Source organism: Sus scrofa, chromosome 9 (assembly GCF_054392235.1).
Source record: "Sus scrofa isolate SSC_HxYL_T2T_F1_AM1 chromosome 9, Sscrofa_HxYL_maternal_Yorkshire_Landrace_v2.0, whole genome shotgun sequence".
NCBI lineage: Eukaryota > Metazoa > Chordata > Mammalia > Artiodactyla > Suidae > Sus > Sus scrofa.
This window is the reverse complement of record NC_139391.1, coordinates 47464837-47475325: the sequence shown is the minus strand read 5'-3', so window position 1 is coordinate 47475325 and position 10489 is coordinate 47464837.

The following is a 10489-nucleotide window of genomic DNA, read 5'->3' as shown; positions in this document are numbered from 1 at the left end:
AACCCACCTCCTTACTACTAACCCAGGGCTCTTCTTACTACACTTTGCTGCCTAAATTTAAAACTGAAAGGGATTCAAGAGATTATCTCATTCAGTGTTTTCCAAGTTTGCCTTATCAAAAAAATCACCTGGGTACTTGTTAAAAACACAGATACCTGGATTCCTAAATCTAGTCAATCAGACTCCCTAGGAAAAAGAGCTGAAAATTGGCATTTTAAACAAATGACTGGTGTGGCTTGATATCAGGAGTGGATAGCTGGTGCTTGACAGAGGGTTAAGCTTAGTTGATCTAAAACAAACAGCATCTTTCCTAGGAAAACATCCTCTAAGGACCTCTAAGGAGTTTATCTTCCCATTAGGGAGATGAGGCAGGCTGTCAGAGAACACTGGATTAGCACAAAGACTGCTTCCCTAGGGCCTCCCACCCTGAGCTGGCAGGGCCGAAGAAGAGAGATGCCCAGTGTCTCACCAAGGGCCTCACAGGACACTCAGCTCGATCCAGCCTTAAAGCTAGGTCTTCCCACGTGAGTCATTAGGGCCTCACCCACATTTCCTCACTTCCTCTCTTTCAGGTCCTGTCTCCCCCCCCCCCCCCCCCGCCCCGATCCATCATCAGCCCTGCCCTCAGCTGTATTCCCAGGCCCCTTCTTCTTCACCGCCATGAGATCCCAGAAGAAGTAAGCCAGCAAAGAAGCCCTGTGTGTCCAGTTTCTCTTTGAGATGTCTAAGGCTCTTTGTCTCTCTTCAGTTCTGGGTTTGGAAACAAGGGTAGAAGACCTCGTCTCTTTCTGCCACCTTTTCCCCATAAGGAACGTCCTTCTTGTGTCAACCACAGATCAAATTAGACACATTATTAAAAAAAAAAAAAAAAGTCTAGATGTTCTTACTTTCCTTCCCCACATTCTATGATTTTGAAGTCCTTTTTTAACATCTTCATGTTTGTCCTTTTGCTGTTCCTCAACCACAGATCAAATCAGATTCTTCTTCTTCTTCTTTTTTTTTTTTTTTTTTTTTTTGTCTTTTTGCCTTTTTCTAGGGCTGCTCCCATGGCATATGGAGGTTCCCAGGCTAGGGGTTGAATCGGAGCTAGAGCCGCTGGCCTACGCCAGAGCCACAGCAACTTGGGATCCCAGCTGCGTCTGCAACCTACACCACAGCTCACTGCAACGCTGGATCCTTAACCCACCGAGCAAGGGCAGGGATCGAACCCTAAACCTCATGGTTCCTGGTCAGATTCATTAACCACTGCACCACGACAGGAACTCCTAGATTCTTCTTTTAATATGGAGAATTTGAAGTCTTCCTCCACTGTGGTTGAGAGCTCCACCTCCGTCCTATGCCTTCCTTCTGATTTCACCTGATGAACTCTTCAAGATCCAGGACGAAACTGTTCTTTTCCTCCTCTGAACTCCAACAATAACAATGATCACAGCAGCTACCATTCATTATATTCTTACCATGTCCAAGTTCTGCGCCAAACACTTTACATGTATCATCTTATTTAATTTTCATGGCAACCCTCCAAAGCAGGTTCTATTCTTAGCCTCTTTTTACTGACTAGGAAACCAAGGCTTCCAGAGGTTAAGGAACATACCCAGGGTCACACAAGCAGGGGAGCCAGCTGAGACTCAAACATGAGGCCGCCAGACCACAAAGCCCTTGCTTTTAACCACAGTAGCATCTGCCTGCCTCTATGGCCCTTGCTTTCTTCCAGTCCCATTTGGGCGCACACTCTGTATTATCTTCTGTAATCTAACGGTTCTGTGTGTGGCAATCTTGTACCCCAGTGAGGCTGTCAGTTAGTTCCAACAGACCAGCCCCGTGCTGAGAACAGAGTGCTTCCCTTCAATCAGCCGGGCATAGAAGCAGCCATTCATCTTACGAGTAAAGGCCCTCAGAGGAAGAGCTCTAACAAGCCCAATTACTCCGACTGCAACCAAACAGCCCTCATTGTCAGAGCGTCCTTTCTGTCTGATCTCAAGCCCTCTGCCACGCCACAAACCAATTTCCTTCCTTTTTGATCTCTAGCCCTAGGAAAGCCGTTGTGAGTAGTGGTTCAAAGCAGGATCTCCATCCTGGAGCTTGGCCGCTCACGAGCTGTGTGACTCAGTGAGTCTGTTTTTTCATCTGTAAAATGGGCACGTAAATGCTTACCTCAATGGGTCATTTCGAAAATTAAATGAAATAACTTGTGCAAAACACTTCTCAATGTGTTTGGCATTTAGTAGAGGCCCAAGAAATGGTGACTATTTTTATTTAAAACTGTTAATTTTCTCCTCTTATATCAAATATTAAGTCTTGTTTGACCTACATATCCTCTCCCTCCTTCCCCTGCCCCCCCCCCCCGCGTGTGTGCGCGCGCGCGCGCACACACACACACACACACACTTCATTCTGGGACACTTTTTCTTTTCTTTTTTTCCTTTTTTTTTAGGGCCGCACCCGTGGCATATGGAGGTTCCCAGACTAGGGTTTGAATCAGAGCCAGAGCTGCCAGCCACAGCCACAGCCACAGCCACAGCAACTCCAGATCCGAGCCATGTCTTCGACCTACACCACAGTTCACAGCAACGCCAATCCTTAACCCACTGAGCGAGGCCAGGGATCAAACCCACATCCTCATGGATCCTGCTGGGGTTTGTTAACTGCTGAGCCACGAAGGGAACTCCTGAGACACTTTTTCTCTTTATACCTCTGAGTCCTCTGAAGCTGAGAAGTGCAGCCAAACCTGGGCGGGCAGGCGCTTCCCCTTTTTGCTTTTTTTTTTTTTTTTTTTTGCAGTGCTTTCAATTTGGCAGGAAGAGAACTACTTCCCAATCTGTGACAAGGAAAACAGGTGCTAACAGAGCCCTAGACAGTTGAAAGGGAGACTGAACCAGTGGCCTCTATCTGGAGATGGGGAGAATGCGATAGGGGGTTTGTCTTTGCAGCAGCGGGAGAATGTTTCTTTTAATTTCTTCCTGTGACTGGTGTTTGGCCTGGTTTATGGTACAGCTGCTGGTGCTGGGCCCTTGCAGATGGGGCTGGCCACTAGGTCTTTGAGTCTGAGGGGGACCTGGGGTTGGGGTGGGCTCCTTTCCTCTGCCTTTTAAGGCACTGCAAAGCTCTGGTCACTTCCCCGCCCAAGCAGAAGTGCAAATTAGTTTTATAGCATCACACAATTACTCAGTTACGTAAATCCAAGGGTGTGGTGGGGAAGAGGATTGGAGAGGCAGCGGGCTGGGAGAGAGAGCGGAAAAGAAGCAGCGGCAGGGACTGCTGGGTGAGCAGCCATTCAGCCCAGGCAGAAAATTGGGCTGGGGGAAGTTTAGATAGAGTTGAGTTAATCGCTGGAAGGAAGGAAAAGAAGGCCTGAAAGATAATTCTCAGCTCATTGATTCCAGACCCGGGACTCTTAAAGGTTCCGAAGCATAACCATCTTCTTCTTCATGCCAGTTCTTCTGGGGGAGCTTTCCTGCTCTCCTACATGGATTTCACCCATCCATCCATCCGCCAGCCAGCCAATTGGTCATCTAGTCAGATACTCTGCAGTCACAGAAGTGGGACAAGGCAGACGGAGCACTTCCTTATCCTGAGATGGTTCCTACCCCCTGCAAGGGAAGTTGGCATTTAAAAAAAGAGGTGCAGAAACAAATAATTAAATTATAATTGTAACTGGTACCGTGGAGAATTAGAGGAGACTTGAGCCCAGACCCTCAATGTTTAGGTTGACTTAAAAGACAATGTTCCAAGCAAAGGGAGCATCTTGCACATGGGCCTGAGCCCGGTGGGCTTCCCAGAAACTTTGCCAAGTAATGGAGGTGGGATGAGGGGAGGAGAGCTGCAAATCAGGTGAGGCTTTGAAGGCAATGTTAGGATAAGAGTTTTGTTTTGCCTTCCTGAGAACAAGGGGCAGTCACGGAAAGGTGTTGTATAAAGGAGTGACATGATCAGACTTGTGTTTTGAAACGATCTCTCTGGAAGTGGATGCAGCAGTCCAGAGGAGAGATCATAGTGCCTGGGACCATGGTGGCGGCAGCAGGAAGGTAGAGAGCTGTGGGACTTCAGCCGCACTTGGACAGTAGAATTTGGAAATAAGATTTAATGTTTCTTTGAACTTGGAGGTTGAGGGAGGAGAGGTCAAGCCAACTTCCTAGTCTCGGCTTGGGCAACTCGGGGGGACACCATGAATTGAGACTGGGCAGCCTGGGGGAGAGGCCCCTAGATCACTTTTTTTGGTAGCTCTTCGAGTACTTTTTCACCCTCTGCCTTCAGTTTTAATGACTTCACAGCATTTGTGTTTGAACCAGAAGGTCTAAAACAACTGAGGCTCTCTATTAGTGGCATGCTCAGATTAGAAGCCTAGCATCCTGAAGCCACACTTGGCTGCCTCTGTGATGCTGCTCAGGGCTTCCTTTCCATGACTGGGGGCAGGATGTGCTGGGTCTGGCTCTTCTTTGTACACTTGAGCCCAGCACAGCACCTGGTACACTGAGGGTGTTCAATAGGAGGTTCAATAATGTAGCCCTGCGTACCCAGCATTGTGCCCTGCGGGTGAGGATCTGAGGATCTGAGGCATCGTCCTCGCTCTTAAGACTCTCACTGGTTACGTGGTTCCCAGAGAACAGCGCCTCCACCCCCACCCCAGGGTAGCAGACGGGGCCACCTCACCAAAAAGGAAGCCCTCAGGCCATCTGCAGCGGCCAGTGCTGCTCCCTACCCCTGGAAAACCATAAGAGATGGAGAGTCTAGCACAGACCATAGGAAATATTGATGTGAGTCCCTGAGAGCATTGTGTCCCCACCTGCCCAGTGATTCCATCACCTTGGGGACACTTGGAGACCTTGGAGAAAAAGGCCCTTGACCCTGCTCTGTGGAGCCACACTTTCACGTCAGCGGAGACCTTAGACAATAAGCCTGCAGTGAGAGGAAGGGACCTGGCAGGATTTTGTGTCTTGTGTTTATTACATTTTTCATGGGTAAATATCCTCTTCTTTATGCGAAGTCCTGAGGAAATTTATTACTGAAAAAAAAAAATCAGATTTTCAGCCAAGCTTTTTACTGCTCTTACAAAATGAATGTACCTGTTACGGCTTGGGACAAGCAGTCCTGCTTCTCATCATAGAGCTGAGTATGAGCAAGTTGGGTCTGGACAGGAGCCATTCTGACCAGCACCGTCATCATTTCCCATCACAGGTGCTGCTTGAGGTCTTTGGCATCACTGTTTCTCAGGCTCCTATTAGACTGGAGAAAGGCCTTGTCAGGTCCTAGTTGGGGCCAGAACTGGAGGTCACATCTCTTCCTTACCTAATAGAAAAAGGAATGTCTTCTTCCTCCAGACTGGGGATCTCAGAAACACCATCACTGCCATGACTTTCAAAAAATGATTCATTTAATTTTTCTGAACAAATGGAAAGATACACCGTGGGGGACACACACACACACACACACACACACACACACACATTTAAATGCATATGATGGCTTTAGGCTACTTGAGAGAAAATAAAACCTGATCAATATTTATTCCAAATTATCTTCTGAGCTTTAGGGCTTTGAATAAAGTTATCAGGGCAAGCTCTGTGCTTCCTGCTCTGCTGCTCTCAACATTATATTATCCATGTATTTCCATATATTGACACAATTCACATGTCATTCTTAATAGTTCTAGAGCCTGCTGTTGTCTAAACAGTTGATAGCTCACTCTAATCATTCTTTATCATTTTTTTCCTCTGTGATCTTGTAGAAAAGATTTAAAAGGAGATATGAATACAATTCTAATATGCATCAATATAATGTGAATAATAACATTGCTCTTTGCAAAGGTTGACTCCCTAGACAGAAGCTTTAATTCAGGCCTCCAGCCGGGACCATATCTAGCAGCTCCTGAAACAAAGTGTTCCGTCTCTCTTTTGGTGTCTGTAAGGGGAAGGGATCCCATAACATCTCGAGGAGACTTATTTGCTACTGTGCAAATATAGGATCTCAGCTAGCTTTTGACTAGAAAGTTCTTTGTAATGTACAGCACCAATCACCTTGACTTGAATTTCAGCTTTCTACCTTTTCCTCAGCAGAGACGGTTTCTCTGACCTGCGTATAGCATCCCTCTGCAGATTAGAAGCGGATGATCAGTAATAGGAATCATTTATATGTGCTCATATTCTGCCAGAGAATGTTAGAGTCTTTTCATGAATTTTCATCAAATCCTGAACAACCCTTTGAGGTAGGTACTATTATGATTTCCATTTTACAGATGAGAAAAGAAGATGATTCAATCAACTCCCAGCTTTTAAAAATTATTTCTCATTTTAAATATCTCCTACTTGGAATTTCAAATTACTTCTCCCAAATACCCCACTTATTAAAAATGAAGCCGTGAGAGGCCGTGTGACTACTCATCAGTTGCTTACTCTGAGCCTGGGAACTTTGGATTCATTTTTTTACATAAATCTTACAATATTTTTGGGAAACGGGCCTTATTTTTCATTTAATAGGTGAGAAAATCGAAGCTCAGAGAAGCCTATATACTGGCCCAAGGTCACACTGGGAAGGAGTCGGACTGCACCTGGAACCCAAGTCCAGCTCCAAGGTCTTGGGCTTCAGCCTCTGCGTACAGTCCTCCTAAACGTCCAGGCATCTGTCTTATCTACCCAGAGACTCACGTCCAGGCGTCTGTCTCATCTACCCAGAGACTAGCTCCTCGTTTTGTTTGTAACTTTTTTCTTCCTCCTACAAATTGAGGATCTGAAAATCTGTGTGTGTGTGTGTGTGTGTGTGTGTGTGTGTGTGTGTGTTTGCCCTGATGCCCTTGAGCAAGTCAGAGGAGACGAGCAAACTTTCAAACCCAAGACCTTGGGTGGGTGGGGGTGGGTGGCGGAGGCCTGGGCCATCAGGGTGAAGGAATCTGGTTCTCACCCTCAGTTCAGAACCTCCCCCTCCTTTCCTCCAAATAGCAGAAGGGAAGCTGGGAAGGGGCTGTTGGCAGCCACAGAGGAGGACAGAGCAGAAACTGTCCCTTGGGTTTGCAGTTTGAGCCTGTCCCAGCCCAAAGGTTAGGGATGATCCCAGCTTGGGTGTTTGTTGGGACTGGTTTTGAAATCTGGCTCTGCCCTTTACTGGCCGTGTGAGGTTGAGCCAGTGGTGCCCCTCCCCGGGCCAGTGAGTCTCCGTGCCCTCACTTGCGAAAGGGGTATTCATTCCTGCCAGTGGTTATACGGAGCACTGCATGGGGGGTGATGCACAATTAGTCTGGTGCCTGCACCAAGTGGAAGTTAGTTAAACTTCCTTTCCTCCCCTCCCTTTTCTGCCTTCCCTGTCCTCTCCTCCCTGAAGCGTGGAGTCTCACCTGGGGACACTTGGGGTCACCTCAGCTGCTTCCTGCCCCATGTTAGGGACCCTCAGCCCTGACCTTGCTGCCCCTAAGCTCTCCTGGAGAGACAGAGAAGGGAGCAAAGAAACCCAGGCCAAAGCTTGGCCTCTTGCCCTGGGGGCAGAGCCGTGACTGCCTCTCCCTCTGCCCAGACACCTCTCTGGGGCCTCCCCTCACCTTTGTCCATCTCCCTGCAGTTAACAGATGACTCACAGATCAAAGGACGCCCCAGCAGGGATCCATAACCACCGATCGCTCCAGGGTCCTGAACTCTGGAAATTACAGGCAAACTTTCATGTGTATTTGCATTTTTCTGGAAATAGAATCTTCAGGGATCCCTGACCTCTCTGGTTGGATTTGAAGTGGGAAAAAGGACTCTGTGGGGTTTCTTCTGTGTGGACTAGAACTTTCCTTAGAACTTAGCCACTTGCAGCTTCAGCAGAAGTCGGGTCCTAACCACAAAAGGGAGAGATCCGGGGATGAAGGGCCCACGCTTCCCTGAGGGAGGGAATTCCTGGAGGAAGGCAGATCTTAGGTGTAGACCCTACAGATATTCAGTCTCTTTCTCTTCTGCTCACTCACGCACTCATTTTTTTCCCCTCAATCATCATTTATCATTGCTGCCTCCTATGTGACTGGCTTTGCACTAAATAACATTGGACTTGCGAACATCAGACCAGTGCTCTCTTAAGTATGGTGCTGGAGTTCCCTGGTGGCTCAGCAGGTTAAGGATCTGGTACTTTCGCTGCTGTGGCTCGAGTCACTGCTGTTGCGTGGGTTTGATCCCTGGCCTGGGAACTTCTGCATGTTGAGGTCGTTTACCAAAAATTAAAAAGCAATCAATCAATCAATCAACTGTGGTCCTGCAGACCAGCCTCATGAGAATGTCTCGGGTGCTTGTTAAAAATACAGGTCCTGGCATCCCAACCACTGACAGCATTGCCTGGGACGATGCATTTCAAGCAGGCTCCCTGGGCTCCTTAAATTAGTTGAGAGCCATTGCCAGAGACTGGCATCTCTCACAGCCCTTGGCCTGGGTTTGCCCCTGAGAACACGGCCCCTAACCTTTCATAGGAGACGGTAGCACCATCCTGGCCCTTCTCACATGCTGGGCCTGTGAAGGGGAGGGAGGGGAGGAGCCTCCCTTCCACCCACCACAGCTGCTCTGGGGGTGCAATCTTGGGCAGATTGTGAACCCTAAGGGCAGAGACGCTGTCACAGCCTGCACTGCTCCATCCTGACTGGGCAAAGATCTGATTGTACTAATTAAAGTCAGCAAGGCTCCCTCACCGCCTGGGCCTGTCCCAAGGCCTTGCTAATTAATACCTCTCTGGTCCCTTGGGTCCCTGAGATGAGAGGTTTGGGGAGACCTGGGGAAATGGAATGGTTTCATCTGAAAGGATCTTTCTACCTCTAATAAGCCGAAGGAGGCTGAGACCGGAATCAGCAGAGGCAGGGGAAATGGATCTAGAAGAGCAACAGCTAACATTGGAGCGCTCACTGCAAATGCTTCAAATACAGTGTCCCACCGAACACCCACTTACACTCCAGGAGATCAGAACTACACCTTCCCCGACTTGGCGGGGGGAGGGTGGGTGGCGAGGTGCAGGACATGCGACACAGTGTTCTGTCCAAGGTCACACTGCTAGTGCAGCAGAATGAGGGCCACACCCAGGCCATCTGACTCCAAAGTCTGGGCTCCCACTGGGCTCCCCAGGACCTTCTGCGCATACAGCCCTGGGTCCCACCTGAGCCGCTGCCTCTTGCCCAGTGTTCCCTCCCTGCTTGGTCTCCCATGGGACAAGTAGGGGCTGATGTCCCTGATGCTGCTGCTGCAGCTCTCGGCTCCAACTCCCTGCTGAGCCTTTGGACTTGATCATGAATTTCCTGTTCCTGGGGAGGAGGCGGCAACAGGGAGGTGGGGTAGGGCAGGGACAGGCCCTTCCCATCTCCAGGGTCAATAGCCTCCAGGGGAATCGACTCTCTGGGCTTTCTGCACAGTCCTGCTCTCTCTGTCCTCTCCACGCCCTCTGGGGCGGAGACTCCACCTCCCTGGAGGGGGCGGGGGAGGCCTGAGCTTGCTGGAGCACTACACACACATGGCCAAAGTCTTGCCCAGGAGCCAGTCTCCAGCAGGACTTTGGGGCAACTTTGAGCCAACTTCAGACTCCCAGGAACGGGTGGGTCTTCGGCAAAGGCCATAGCTCTAAAATGGGTAGCCCCACGTCAGAACTATGGCTCTGCCACTTTCGAGCTATGTGGCCTTGGACCAGAGCTAAACTTCTAAGACTGAGAGCTTTGGTTCTTCGTCAATAAAATGGATGTAATAATTCCTGTCTCATTGGGTTGATGTGATAATTAAATGAAGTACGGTGTTCAGTACCCTGGGCCCCCACCCTACACCCCTGTCTCTTGGTCAAGGCCAAGCATTTGATTTTGCACTTGGGCCTGTAAGCGGAAGGGCTGGGCAGGAGTTCCCATCATGGCTCAGTGGTTAACGAACTCAACTAGCATCCATGAGGACCTGGATTTGATCCCTGGCCTCACTCAGTGGGTTAAGGATCCAGTGTTGCCGCAAGCTGTGGTGTAGGTCGTAGATGCAGATCCCAAGTAGCTGTGGCTCTGGTTTAGGCTGGTGGCTACAACTCTGATGGACCCCTAGCCTGGGAACCTCCATATGCCATGGGTGCGGCGCTAAGAAGATTAAAAAAAAAAAAAAAAAAAAAAGTGCTAGAAGTGCTAGGCAGAGGCTAGCCCCACATAAATGGGACCTGGGCTACACAGGAAGAGGTACATGATGCTTTACACACAGTAGCAGTTTTCTTTTTTCTTTTTTCTTTTTTTTTTTTTTTTCCTTCTACTTTTAGGGCCTTCCCTGTGGCATATGGAAGTTCCTGGGTTAGGGGTGGAATTGGAGCTGCCACTGCGGGCCTATGCCACAGCCACAGCAACACCAGATCCGAGCTGCAACTGCGACTTACATCACAGCTTGGGGTAACACCAGATCCTTAACCCACTGAGCGAGGCCAGGGATCGAACCTACATCTTCATGGATACTAGTTGGGTTCTTAACCCACTGAGCCACAATGGGAACTCCCACAGTAGCAGTTTTCCATAGCTGCTTGAGCCACTGGAGGCGTC